The 13,700-nt window shown below is 36.4% G+C and overlaps 1 non-coding gene across 1 annotated transcript; it reads left to right on the forward strand.

The window, feature by feature from the left end:
* The first annotated feature begins 6,746 nt into the window (after positions 1-6,746).
* Positions 6,747-6,820, forward strand: TRNAT-CGU (transfer RNA threonine (anticodon CGU)). The gene is given in 2 exon segments: positions 6,747-6,783; positions 6,787-6,820. It is a non-coding gene; the product is annotated as a tRNA-Thr (tRNA).
* The last annotated feature ends 6,880 nt before the right edge of the window (positions 6,821-13,700 follow it).

A 13,700-nucleotide genomic window follows, 5' to 3' on the forward strand; every position in this document is an offset into this window, starting at 1 on the left:
CTTCCACCTATGTCTCGGCCTCCCCAAAGGTCTTTTTCCCTCCGGTCTTTCAACTAACACTATATACATTTCTGGATTCGCCCATACCTACTACTGTACATGCCCTGTCCATCTCAAACGTCTGGATTTAATATTCATAATTATGTCAGGTGAAGAATACAATGCGTGTAGCTCTGCGTTGTGTAACTTTATCCATTATTCTGCAACTTAATCCGTCTTAGACGAAAATATTTTCCCAAACACCTTATTCTCGAACACTTTAACCTCTGTTCCTCTCTCAAAGTGAGAGTCGAAGTTTCACTACCATACAGAACAACCGGTAATATAACTGTCTTATAAATACTAACTTTAAGTTTTTTTAATTGGAGGCTGTGGTTACTATGGTAACAATTTTATTGTTGACAGATCCTATACAGGGTGTACCGTAATAATGCTATTAATTTCAGGTGGTTAGTCTTTGATATACTTTAAACAAAAAAGTTTACATGTTTCGACCTATTTTCGGTCATCTTCGGAACTGATCGTTGTTGGTCTTGGCGCCTCTTGTTTCCTGTGTGGGTGCGTTCGTAGCGTAGAGTCAAAGAGAGTATGTGTTTTGAAATTGAGTTGTGTGTTGAGACACAAGAAAGTTCTTATCATACATATTCCGAAGTGTTACAGTTTTAAAAGTTGTGTAATCAAGATGTATAAAAAAGTTTAATACAAATTTGCTCGTTTTTGCTTCCTTTTCGACATAATTTTTATAGCGTGTTTTGGGAGAGCCTTTGATTTAATTGCCAATATGCCAATATGCTCAATCAATTTTTTAAAGAGCAGTATATTATGACAATAAATTATTGAAAGAATTTTAGTTTTCTCCTTGAAATGTGCAGAAATTTGATCCGAAAAATGTAACTTTTTGTTCTGCAAAAGAATTTTACAATGTTAAATTTGTTCGGATCAAATTTCTGCACATTTAAAGGACATAAATTGAAACTCTTTCAAACATTTTATCTTAATACCGAAAACTAAGCCTCCGATGTGAGAAGACTTTAATTTGGAAAATAAGGAACCATTCTGTATATTGCAATAGGACTCGTGGTTTTGCATGCGGTCCTTCTCGCTCCATTCTCTAATAAATTATTTTATAGGATGTATATTGACTATTACGATTCAAAATCTGTTAGTTAAACTCAGAAATCCTAATTTCACGTGCTTTGCTCCTTCGGGTGTACTAATTTTATACATCATCTTTATAATCGAAGGGAAATAAATTATATATTTTTAACATAAATATCTCTATATCGCAGGTTATTACGCCTAAAAATAATCTTAATGGATGACCGTCTGGCCGCGAAATCAGGTGGCTCGGGTTCGAATCCCGGTCGGGGCAAATTACCTAATTGAGGTTTTTTCCAGGTTTTTCAACCCAATATGAGCAAATGCTGGGTAACTATCGGTGCTGGACCCCGGACTCATTTCACCGGCATTATCACCTTCATCTCATTCAGACGCTAAATAACCTAAGATGTTGTTACAGCGTCGTTAAATAACCTATTAAAAAAAAGATGACGTTTTTACGTCGAATTCTTCGGAACCAAGATTTCACTGTTAGTTTTAATAATTTATGTAAGGTATATTGTTTCATTTTCTTTCTCCTTAACTTTCGAAGTGGGTAAGTAAGTTGGAAACTTGTATCAGTAACTCGTGCTAGACGTTCTGTTCCAACGACGGTCGGATCTGACTGAGCCCTGAACTAATTATTGTCACGAGGAGACAGCTGAAGTCAGCGGGAGCATCCCCGTTCATCCCCCTCTGTTGACAAAATTGTGGTCTTAACTGGAGTCTCACGGGACGCCAGTCTTTCTTATGATAATCTTAGTCGCATTGTGTGCTGTAATGGGTGTATTACATACGTTAATCCAGTATCGATGCCATGTGCACTGTGCATACAACTCGCCGAGATTCACGGCGTCTCCAGGGAGACGCCAGCGTTCAGCGCGAGAGTGGCATAAAACCCGAGTGCAATGAAATAGATTCAGTTGCAATTTCTCATGTTAAACATTATAACAAAGGTGAAATTTCTAATTGAATTGTAATGGTAGGCTTAATAATTTATTTGTCAAATTTATTAACGTGCAAACTAGTAGCATTTCGAACAATAGATTATCACTATACCTAGTAATATAATAATAATAATAATAATAATAATAATAATAATAATAATAATAATAATAATAATAATAAATCCCGGTCGGGGTTTTTTCCGGGGTATTCCCTCAACCCAATACGAGCAAATGCTGGGTAACTTTCGGTACTGGATCCCGGACTCATTTCACCGGCATTATCACCTTCATTTCATTCAGATGCTAAATAACCTAGATGTTGATACAGCGTCGTAAAATAACCCAATAAAATAATAATAATAATAATAATAATAATAATAATAATAATAATCCTTGGCGCCACAGTCCTTGAAGGGCCCAGACCGACCAGTCTGCTGCTGGTCTCACGTTCACATTCCAAAGCAGAGGTGGACGATCATCCAACCAGAATGGAGGTATCGTGTGGTTAGCACGATGATTCCCCAGCCGTTAAAGCTGGCTTTCGCAACCAGATTTCGTTACCTATCGTAGCTGCCCAAGTGCATCACGATGCTGGGTGGGCACCGGTCCCATACACTGGCCGAAATTTCAAGAGAAAATTTCTTCCCCCATGAGGACTCGAACCAGCGCGCATTCCGTAACGCGAGTCCTAGGCAGGATACCTTAGACCATGGCATCACGGTGCGGGACAAACCTAGTAATTTATAGACGTGAAATGTCTACACTCGATCTACAAGGAGAGACAAATTTTAACGATATGACATGAAATGTTTTTTTCTGTTAACTCTGACTTCACTCGTGTAACACGGGAACTGAAGAATATTGTTATTTTCTTACAGAATTCATGGCCTACTCTGTAGTGCGGAAAAAAAAGTTAATTCCGAAAGATTCGGTTTATAGTGAAAAACTGTTATGAGTTTTGCAGTTAGGAAAGAGTTGGGTAGTATCGGACATCGGGTAATATCGAACAGTGCGTTTCTTTCATCTACCACCAGATGGTAGTACCTGAATAACATGGCTACGTTTCTGTATGCGACATCACGGAAGCATAACCATGTCATTCAGGTACTATCATCTGGTGGTAGATGAAAGAAACTCACTGTCCGATTTTACCCGATATCCGATACTACCCAACTCTCCCCTAAGTTCATTTTTTTTTTTTTTTTTTTTTTTTTTTTTTTTTTTTTTTTAGAAAATTAGGCTGAAAGTCTGCATAGTTTGGCAACTGAGCATTGTCGGTTTACCTACGAATACACATACGCATTCTGTCTGAACAGCAGTGTTCCGTCCCTTTACACTGTATTAGAGCTGCTAGACTTCCTAATGGCAGGAAGCGTGTTAAACTTTTTATTTAATTTTCAAGAAAACCGTCACTTTTATTTAAAAACTGCAAAGAGACTAATAATTTCTTTTCAATTTCTCTAATATTATTGTTTAGTCAACTGTCCGAAGATAGAGGTGAACCTCACAAGTGATACCAATATGGTACCACTTGTGAGGCAAATAGACCAGGAGATAATGGGGTAGGATGGCCAGTTCCTTTCCCCCTCTATTACATACATCGCTGATTAGCTACATATTAGTCAGACTTCAGATGTATACAAACAATTGAGGCGGTAGCCGAAAAATGGGCCCATAGGTCTATAGACCCTTTTTCTGGAGAATGCTTAATTCGATTCTCCGTTTTAAAATCTACTTGCTTACGTAGTTTAGTTTCAATATCTTGTAAACAGAGGGCAGGGTAACTAATTGAATGAACCCATACACTCTTGCGTAGTTCTGGAATTCAGCAAACATCAGTGAAGATGATCCTCAAAGTGAGTGTGAGTCCATCCAGGATGTACACCAAAGTGTAAACTGTGCTTTGAAGACAAACTTTGAAGTGAGTGTGAATCCATTCTAGATTAATACTAAATAACCTGAAATCTGTATTCTAGATATTCTTGATTTTTACGTTTCGGTACAATTTATGACGTAACTATGAGATATATGTAAGAAATATAATTTTACTAAAATGATAATGAACTTGTAAACCTCTGCAATGTGCGCTGTTCAATACTGATATTTAATTTCTGCTAAAATATAATCATACTGAAAGCATTTCGATAAAATAAATTTGTTCTCTGGAAAAAGGGCCTACAAAGTGCTCCAATATATATATATATATATATATATATATATATATATATATATATATATATATATATATATATATATATATATTACACTATTAAAGCCGGAATGCATTATTTAACAGAAATTTGTAGACAAATATTATTGTAACAGTCTACAAATTGTTATTTTGATAAAAGTGCATTCAAATCGTAATTACATAAAACTAAATCTTTCAATCTTTGTCTCCTCGAAACGTGACATTTGCTTATGGGGCTCTTTTTCAGGCTATCGCCTCAATTGTTCTTCCTCTGACACATATCAAGTGAGTCGTACTGCCTGATAATACAGGGTGATCCGTTTGGTTATGGATAAAATAAAAACACCGTACAACATTTACTACTGAACTTTATTTGTTGGAACTTTGTGCATACAACACTGAAAGATGGGAGATTTCTCAGAGCTCAACATGACTTCCATTGCGCACCCTGCTCAACTCATAATGGTGATGCAATTCAGCCCATGTCCGTTGTAACATAAGGGGAGTGATTTCTTGAAAAGGTTGAGTAATTTTTACTCTTAGATCGTGAATGTTCCTGGGTTTCTGTGAATAGACAATGTTTTTAACAAATCCCCACACGAAGAAGTCTGAAGAGGTTGTTAGATATGGGGAGTTTGGGGGCCAAGCCAAGAGATAGCTGCTTCTCGTACTGGGTTTCGCATGCGACCTCCTGCATGTTTTTTTTTTAATACAGAACTTGTTTCTACAAATGTTCGATACCACAACATTATGGAATCATATTTAGGTACATTACGTACACCATATCCACGTCGAAATTCCCCTTGAACTCTTTTAACTCTCTCAAACTTAGCATACCAAAGAACACATTGTGCCTGCCAGCTGTTGATTTGTAGTAGCCATTTTAATCATTTACGATTTTCATTTGTCCTTTGAGATTATGCATTGTTGATTGTCATATATGGAAACTCCCATCTTTTAATCATAATATAACCAGCAAGAAATTTTTCCTACTATCCTAATAGCTTTATAATAATAAATTAATATTATCCATAACCAAACGGATCAGACTGTAGATATACATATCAGCCAGAACTTCAATCGGAGGTATTTTTCTAATATAAGAGTAAAAATCATAATGGTATGGATCGTACTTATCTAGTAAAACAGTATTAGGGGAGAGTCGTGTAGTATCGGACATCGGGTAATATCGGACAGTGCGTTTCTTTCATCTACCACCATATGGTAGTACCTGAATGACATGGTTGCATTTCTCTATGCGACATCACAGAAACGTAACCATGTCAATCAGGTACTATCATCGTGTGGTAGATGAAAGAAACTCACTGTCCGATATTACCCGATGTCCGATAACACCCGACTCTCCCCTAACATTTAGGGGAAAATGTTCTTTTAAATAGTTAATGAAGTGAGACAAATTTAACATTAACAAGGATAGAGTGTCCAAAGCTCCTATAAGTGTAGCATAGTTTCTCTCTTTTGAGTTGATACTACTGCGATCATATTATATCCGCCTTTGAATTTAATCTTTCTGCAACTAAAGAAAAAGAAATACGAGGAATTAAAGCTCGAAAGTCCCTTTCCTATATAAAAAAAACACATTGATGGCTGCATATCTTCTTTTTAGCGTCCAGTACTTACAATACTAATGATTAAAGAGGCAATATTGACCTTCGACAAAGTTCCAATTTTTTTTTTATTCGTGCACCTCGTTCTCGAAGTTCTCGTTTAGGTTAATGAACATTCACAACTCGTATCTATATTCTGCATACTGCAGATTTCCCCATACATCTCTTAAGGGAATAGCTCAGTATTATTCAAGTTTACGCTATTACTTACTTACTGGCTTTTAAGGAACCCGGAGGTTCATTGCCGCCCTCACATAAGCTCGCCGTTGGTCCCTATCCTGAGCAAGATTAATCCAGTCTCTATCATCTTATCCCATCTCCCTCAAATCCGTTTTAATATTATCTTCCCATCTACGTCTCGGCCTCTCCAAAGGTCTTTTTCCCTTCGGTCTCCCAACAAACACTCTATATGCATTTCAGGATTCTCCCATATGTGCTACATGCCCTGCCATCTCAAACGTCTGGATTTAATGCTCCTAATTATGTCAGGCGAAGAATACAGTGCGTGCAGTTCTGTGTTGTGTAACTTTCTCCATTCTCCTGTAACTTCATCTTTCTTAGCCCCAAATATTTTATTATAGATTTATTAATTTGTCAGACAGACAGTTTTCCTCCTCAAATATTAATTGTCAATATTACAGATATTATTCTGTCTGACAAATTAATCTATAATATTCTCATAGCTAGCAGTGCATACGTTTGTGCAGAACACTGTGCACTTAACTGCGGAATCCCGGCCAAACAAGTCACTCAGCTGAGTGCGCTCCTAGTATAATGGCAGTTGACATTGGACATATACGTCAACATATATGCCTATCATGGAGTCAGGCCATAAAGGGAAACATTGAAGGAGGGGAATTCGATCCTGTGCTGTGGATTGAATTCGGCGTAGCTCAGTGGTCAGAGCGGTTGGTACGTAGAACCCAATGACCCGGGTTCGATCCCCGGCGCCGGAGCGAATTTTTCTCCTCAAATATTAATTCCCAAATATTTTCCTAAGCACCTTATTCTCAAACACCCTTAACCTATGTTCCTTTCTCAAAGTGAGAGTCCAAATTTCACAACCATAAAGAACAACCGGTAATATCACTGTTTTACAAATTCTAACTTTCAGATTTTTTGATAGTAGACTAGATGACAAAACCTTCTCAACCTTATATTTTTTTTATTTTATTGGGTTATTTTACGACGCTGTATCAACATCTAGGTTATTTAGCGTCTGGATGAAATGCGAAATACGAAAAGCCTGAAATCCCATAAGGGCAACGGCCTCCTACAGGAGTGTAGGGTGAGCTGAAGGTCTACTACACTTGGGGAGCCAGTCCAAGAGAGCTTACACTACACACTTACAAACTAAACACGTAAACAAATTATACCAACTAAACACGAAAAACTATACAGACTAAACACATAGATTATGCAAACTAAACATCCACACAAATATATGCAAACTAAACACATAAATTATAATCCGAACACAACTGTCCACACTAAACACACGATAAAAGAAAAAGAAAAAAATTGCACAAATTGAACACATACATAGTCTTAACTCACACACAAACTAAATACACAAAAACCTATACGAATTGCACACATAAATTGTACAGCCTAAACACACAAACTATCTAAACTAAACGCACAAAAACGATACAATTGAACACAAAAATTATACTAATTAAATACATGAACTATACCAACTACACACGGAGTCAAACTATCCAAACTAAAACACACAAAACCATACAACTGAAAACAAAAATTATACTAACTAAATACATAAACTATACCAACTACACACGGAGCCAAACTATCCAAACTAAAACACACAAAACCATACAACTGAACACAAAAATTATACTAATTAAATACCTGAACTATACCAACTACACACGGAGTCAAACTATCCAAACTAAAACACACAAAACCATACAACTGAACACAAAAATTATACTAACTAAATACCTGAACTATACCAACTACACACGGAGTCAAACTATCCAAACTAAAACACACAAAACCATACAACTGAACACAAAAATTATACTAACTAAATACATGAACTATACCAACTACACACGGAGTCAAACTATCCAAACTAAAACACACAAAACCATACAACTGAACACAAAAATTATACTAACTAAATACCTGAACTATACCAACTACACACGGAGTCAAACTATCCAAACTAAAACACACAAAACCATACAACTGAACACAAAAATTATACTAACTAAATACCTGAACTATACCAACTACACACGGAGTCAAACTATCCAAACTAAAACACACAAAACCATACAACTGAACACAAAAATTATACTAACTAAATACCTGAACTATACCAACTACACACGGAGTCAAACTATCCAAACTAAAACACACAAAACCATACAACTGAACACAAAAATTATACTAACTAAATACCTGAACTATACCAACTACACACGGAGTCAAACTATCCAAACTAAAACACACAAAACCATACAACTGAACACAAAAATTATACTAACTAAATACCTGAACTATACCAACTACACACGGAGTCAAACTATCCAAACTAAAACACACAAAACCATACAACTGAACACAAAAATTATACTAACTAAATACCTGAACTATACCAACTACACACGGAGTCAAACTATCCAAACTAAAACACACAAAACCATACAACTGAACACAAAAATTATACTAACTAAATACATGAACTATACCAACTACACACGGAGTCAAACTATCCAAACTAAACGCACAAAAACGATACAATTGAACACAAAAATTATACTAACTAAATACATGAACTATACAACTACACACGGAGTCAAAGTATCCAAACTAAAACACATAAAACCATACAACTGAACACAAAAATTATACTAACTAAATACCTGAACTATACCAACTACACACGGAGTCAAACTATCCAAACTAAAACACACAAAACCATACAACTGAACACAAAAATTATACTAACTAAATACATGAACTATACCAACTACACACGGAGTCAAACTATCCAAACTAAAACACACGAAACCATACAACTGAGCACAAAAATTATACTAACTGAATGAAATGAAGGTGATAATGACGGTGAAATGAGTCCGGGGTCCAGTACCGAAAGTTACCCAGCATTCCTCGTATTGGGTTGAGGGAAAACCCCGGAAAAAACCTCAACCAGGTAACTTGCCCCGACCGGGATTCGAACCCGGGCCACCTGGTTTCACGGCCAGACGCGCTGACCGTTACTCCACAGGTGTGGACTCAACCTAATAATAACAGACATTTCCCATATTTATTCTGCATTTAATTTCCTACGCTATTACGCTGTTATTTATTGTAAATTAAATTAAATTATGAGGTAAGAAAATACTGAATTGTATTAAATTATACTAGGTTATGCAAAATAATTATAAATATAATTTTGCACGCACAGAAAACAAGTGGGAGAACGTAATGAACTGTAGCATATTTGTGCCATCTAAAGTTAGCATAAGATATTCCTATTCAAATGATCTCTTATTTCTGAGAAATCCAACGTGCTGTCAGTAGGTAGATGAACGGCACTAGAGTCGTTGTTACGCTGGAATAGAAACAGTCGGCAGGCGGTGGAGTACTGGAGTACAGTAGCAGCCTGTACACATGGGAATTCGATGTTTGAGGGAGAAGGTGAACAATTACTCAATGTTCTATTCATTTATTTCGCGTCCCACGGCACCTCTTTGTTTCGTCTCATTCTTTTCTTTCCACCCTCCCCGGTAAGAACAGGCGCCGCGATAAGCCGCGAGCCCTTTGATTAGTTGTCGGGAGACGGGCTGACAGTTGGAGTCAGTCAAGGAGTCCGCCGCAAGTCTTGTTCATACGAGCAAAATTATGCTATACTCAGCCCAACTTCTGTTCCGTCTTCGGACAAGAAAATTCACAATTCAGACAGGTTTCCAATTAATTATGCTTTATAAAATTACGATATTTGACACTACCACATTAGGGCCGGGTTTCTTCAACCTTTGTTAAATCATAACTGTGTGTGTTATTCCATTTTAACTGTAAACTTAACAATTGAAGCATTTCTTCAACTACTGTTAGTACTAACAGGCTGTTAAAACCCATGTTAATTTAACTACTCAATTTCATGCAGTTAAATCATTTAACTCTCTGTTAGCATATAAGTATTCAGTATGACTGGTGCGTTAGATGCTGAACTTTTATATCTTGATTATTTAGAAAATGACATCCATGAATACATAAACAGAGCGGATGATTTTAGTGATTTGATAGAACAGAAGTTCATACAAAGGTATAGGCTATTTTCTGCCAAGCCTCACTTTTCGCTTTCAACATAGATCCGTTTATTTATTTATTTTCAATAATTGGTTTATACTGTGAAATTATTTCCAGCAGAAGGTTTCTCTCGAAGGAAGGGAAATTAGTCCTATGATTTCTTTTTGTTCCAGTGTTTTCCATTTCACAACAGCAATACCAACACGGCAATATGCCGTTCCATGCTACTGTGATACAGACTATAGAAAGAAGCATAAGTCAAACCTGAGAGAATAGAAAGACTTCTATGCTCTCTGAATCAAACAACGGAAACAAGCGAGAATCGCAACTGTCAGAGTTCAGAAAACAGAATTGAACCTATACTTGGTTATGGTTAAATTATAGAATCTCTGGTCCTAACACAGTGTTAACAAACAATGTTAAAATGTGAAGTATAAAGTTGAAGAAACGTAATATTTTAACAGCAATTTATACTTTTAACTTACAGTTAATTAACGGTATGTTAGGTGCATTTTAACAAAGGTTGAAGAAACTGGGCTTAGGTTTCCTATAGACGCCAGAAAATAATACGTGACACTCGGCACTGCCTTAAAAATAACCTTTCGTGTATATTTTCCATCGCACTTATCCATGTTATCTTTGAACTGATTCAAACAATGTAAGTAATTCAAACTTAATACTATTTCGGAATATGTATTATATGTCTTTCTCGTGTTAAATTCTATTGTACCTGGTTAACATGTTTCGGCCTTGTATGGGCCTTCTTCAGAACTGGTTGTTGCTGGTAGCGCCTTTTGTTTTGTTTCCTGTGGGGGTGTATTTGTGTAGTGTGATGATGTGGAGTCAAAGAGTGTGTGTGTTCAAAAATTGAGTTATGTGTTGAGAATTTCATTTGGATGTGTTTTTGTGTGTCTGATATTTCGTATTTTTCTAGTGTGTTTAGTTTCTGGCTTTTTGGTTGGATGTGTAGAATTTCCAACACAACACAAGCTGCATTCCGAACAATGGTACACAGACTAATCAATACCAATGAATCAACATGACTACAAAGAAGAGCTAAAGACAGTCAAATACATAGCACAAGAAAAGGGATACAACCCTAACATAATAGACAACAAAATACGAAAGACAAAACATAATCACAAAAAACATAAGAATACAACACAAACACAAGAACACAAAAAATACATCACACTAATATACGAAAAAAAAAAAAAACACACACACACAAGATTGCAACCTCATTCAAGAAATTAAATTACAACATTGCATACAGAACAAATGATATTCTACAAAAACATCTCAACACACAAACAACACAAACAAACAAATACAACCACATAGGCGTATACAAACTCAAATGTAACACCTGCAACAACTTCTACATAGGACAGACAGGCAGATCATTTCAAACACGTTACAAAGAATACATCACAGCCATAACAAAATTACAAAACACTTCCACATGTGCAGAACACGTCACAAATGCTAACCACACCTACAAAGATATCAACACAGACATGGAAATTCTACATATCCAACCAAAAAGCCAGAAACTAAACACACTACAACAATACGAAATATACAGACACACAAAAACACATCCAAATGAAATTCTCAACACAACAACTCAATTTCAAAAAACACACTCTCTTTGACTCCACATTACACTACAAAAAGACACCCCCACAGGAAAAAAACAAAAGGCGCCAAGACCAACAACAACCAGTTCTGAAGAAGGCCCATACAAGGCCGAAACATGTTAACCATTTCGTACGATAGAATTTAACACGAGAAAGACATATAATACATATTCCGAAGTGATATAGTGTTAAAAGTTGTGTAATCAAGATGTATGGTTAATACTGTTATTCAAAATAAAGTACCCGGTACTTAGAAAATATATATTTTTGAAGGAAATTCATTAAAAATGTTCTCCTTACAAAGTAGGTTCACCTGGGCAATAGAAACAAAAAGAAGAACAAAGATTCAGTCTGCGGAGGTGATACACACGGGTCTAGGGCAATTTGTCCCCGACTTTACGTCCCCGGACAATTGGGTCCAGGAAACTAGTTCCCAAAACGTTTGGTCCCAGATGAAATTGGTCCCCAAATATAATAATATGATTTCTGGACCGAATGGAATTTAAGTTACTTAATAGTCCGGAACGAATTTGTTATGGGACCGAATTTTTCCGGGAACGAATTTGTTAGTTGAAAAAGTAATGTCGCGGAATTTTGTAGAGCAAGTAACAAGAAATATGTTGCTATTGGTTTGTTACCTAATATTGAGAGTTGGCCTTAATTTTGTTGAAGATCTGTAACAAAGTAAATGTGTGACAAAAAACATGGCAACCGTGCTTTCAGTGATGGTAGAACCACATTCTAGTACAGCCATGGTGAAAATGTGACCCACGAGCACATTGTGGCTCGCAATGATTGCTGTGCATTTCCCTTGCTTCCTACCTCCCACAAACCCCACCCTCTCACTTACTGGAGTCAAACTCCGTTCCATTTGTATTTGTCTCTGACCTGGGAGTGGCGTTTCATCGCAATGTCTCTCTCGAAACCATGTACCTCTACAAAAACGAAAGTTTCAAGTAGGATGTGAGGACGCACTTTTTTGCTGCCAATAGCTATGATGAGAATATTAAATGTATGATTTGTTCACAAGTATTACGAGAAAAACGGTTGTGTAACATAAAACGGCATTATAAGTTACTACATGTTACTGATGAAACATTAAAAGGTTAAGTGTTATTATTATTATTATTATTATTATTATTATTATTATTATTATTAGGGTAATTCCGGGGGAGATAGCCATGCGGGTGAGACGACCAACCGCTCTTATTTTTATTCTAATCATCTGTTTCGAATGAAAATCGGTTTGCTGCCAGATGTTAATTAAACGAAGTGATTGTTGCACCTGCGAAAACGTAAGGTTATTATTTCCGCGTTTTGTAGCCGTTCGTTAGTCTGTCAGCAAGCAATAATTTTTCCTCTTTTGAAATAACAATAGAGAAATACTGCATTGTGTGAGGAAATTTGCTGAAAACATTATTAAAGAGGTAAGGAATATTTAAACATTCTATCTTAACTGTATTTGTTCTCTTCACTGCTGCCAGTTTTTATTACGCGGTATGGCCATCTCTCCCGTAAAAAAAGGAGAGATGGCCAGCATTTTTCCGGGATAGATGGCCTACAATTGAGGAATATTATTATGTTAAAAGTATCGTTATTTCTAGATTCCGATAAAATATAAAGCAAAGCCCGGCAGCAACCGCGTCTTTGGAATGAACATGACTTACACCGTGCTTTTGAAGTCATTAAATATGGCACTTCTGTACGTCAAGCCTTCATTACATTTCATATTCCAATAAAAGCCCTGGAAAGTAGAGTTAAAACAGACAATTCTACAAAGGGTGCAATGGGACCAAGTGACACATAGGCAATGACAATGGATGTAGGTTTGTTCGCCATATTAAATATGCAGGAACATGGATTTTCCCTTACAGGGACCGATGTCTATAGTCTCGCTTACATTTTT

Source organism: Periplaneta americana, chromosome 6, assembly GCF_040183065.1.
Source record: "Periplaneta americana isolate PAMFEO1 chromosome 6, P.americana_PAMFEO1_priV1, whole genome shotgun sequence".
NCBI lineage: Eukaryota > Metazoa > Arthropoda > Insecta > Blattodea > Blattidae > Periplaneta > Periplaneta americana.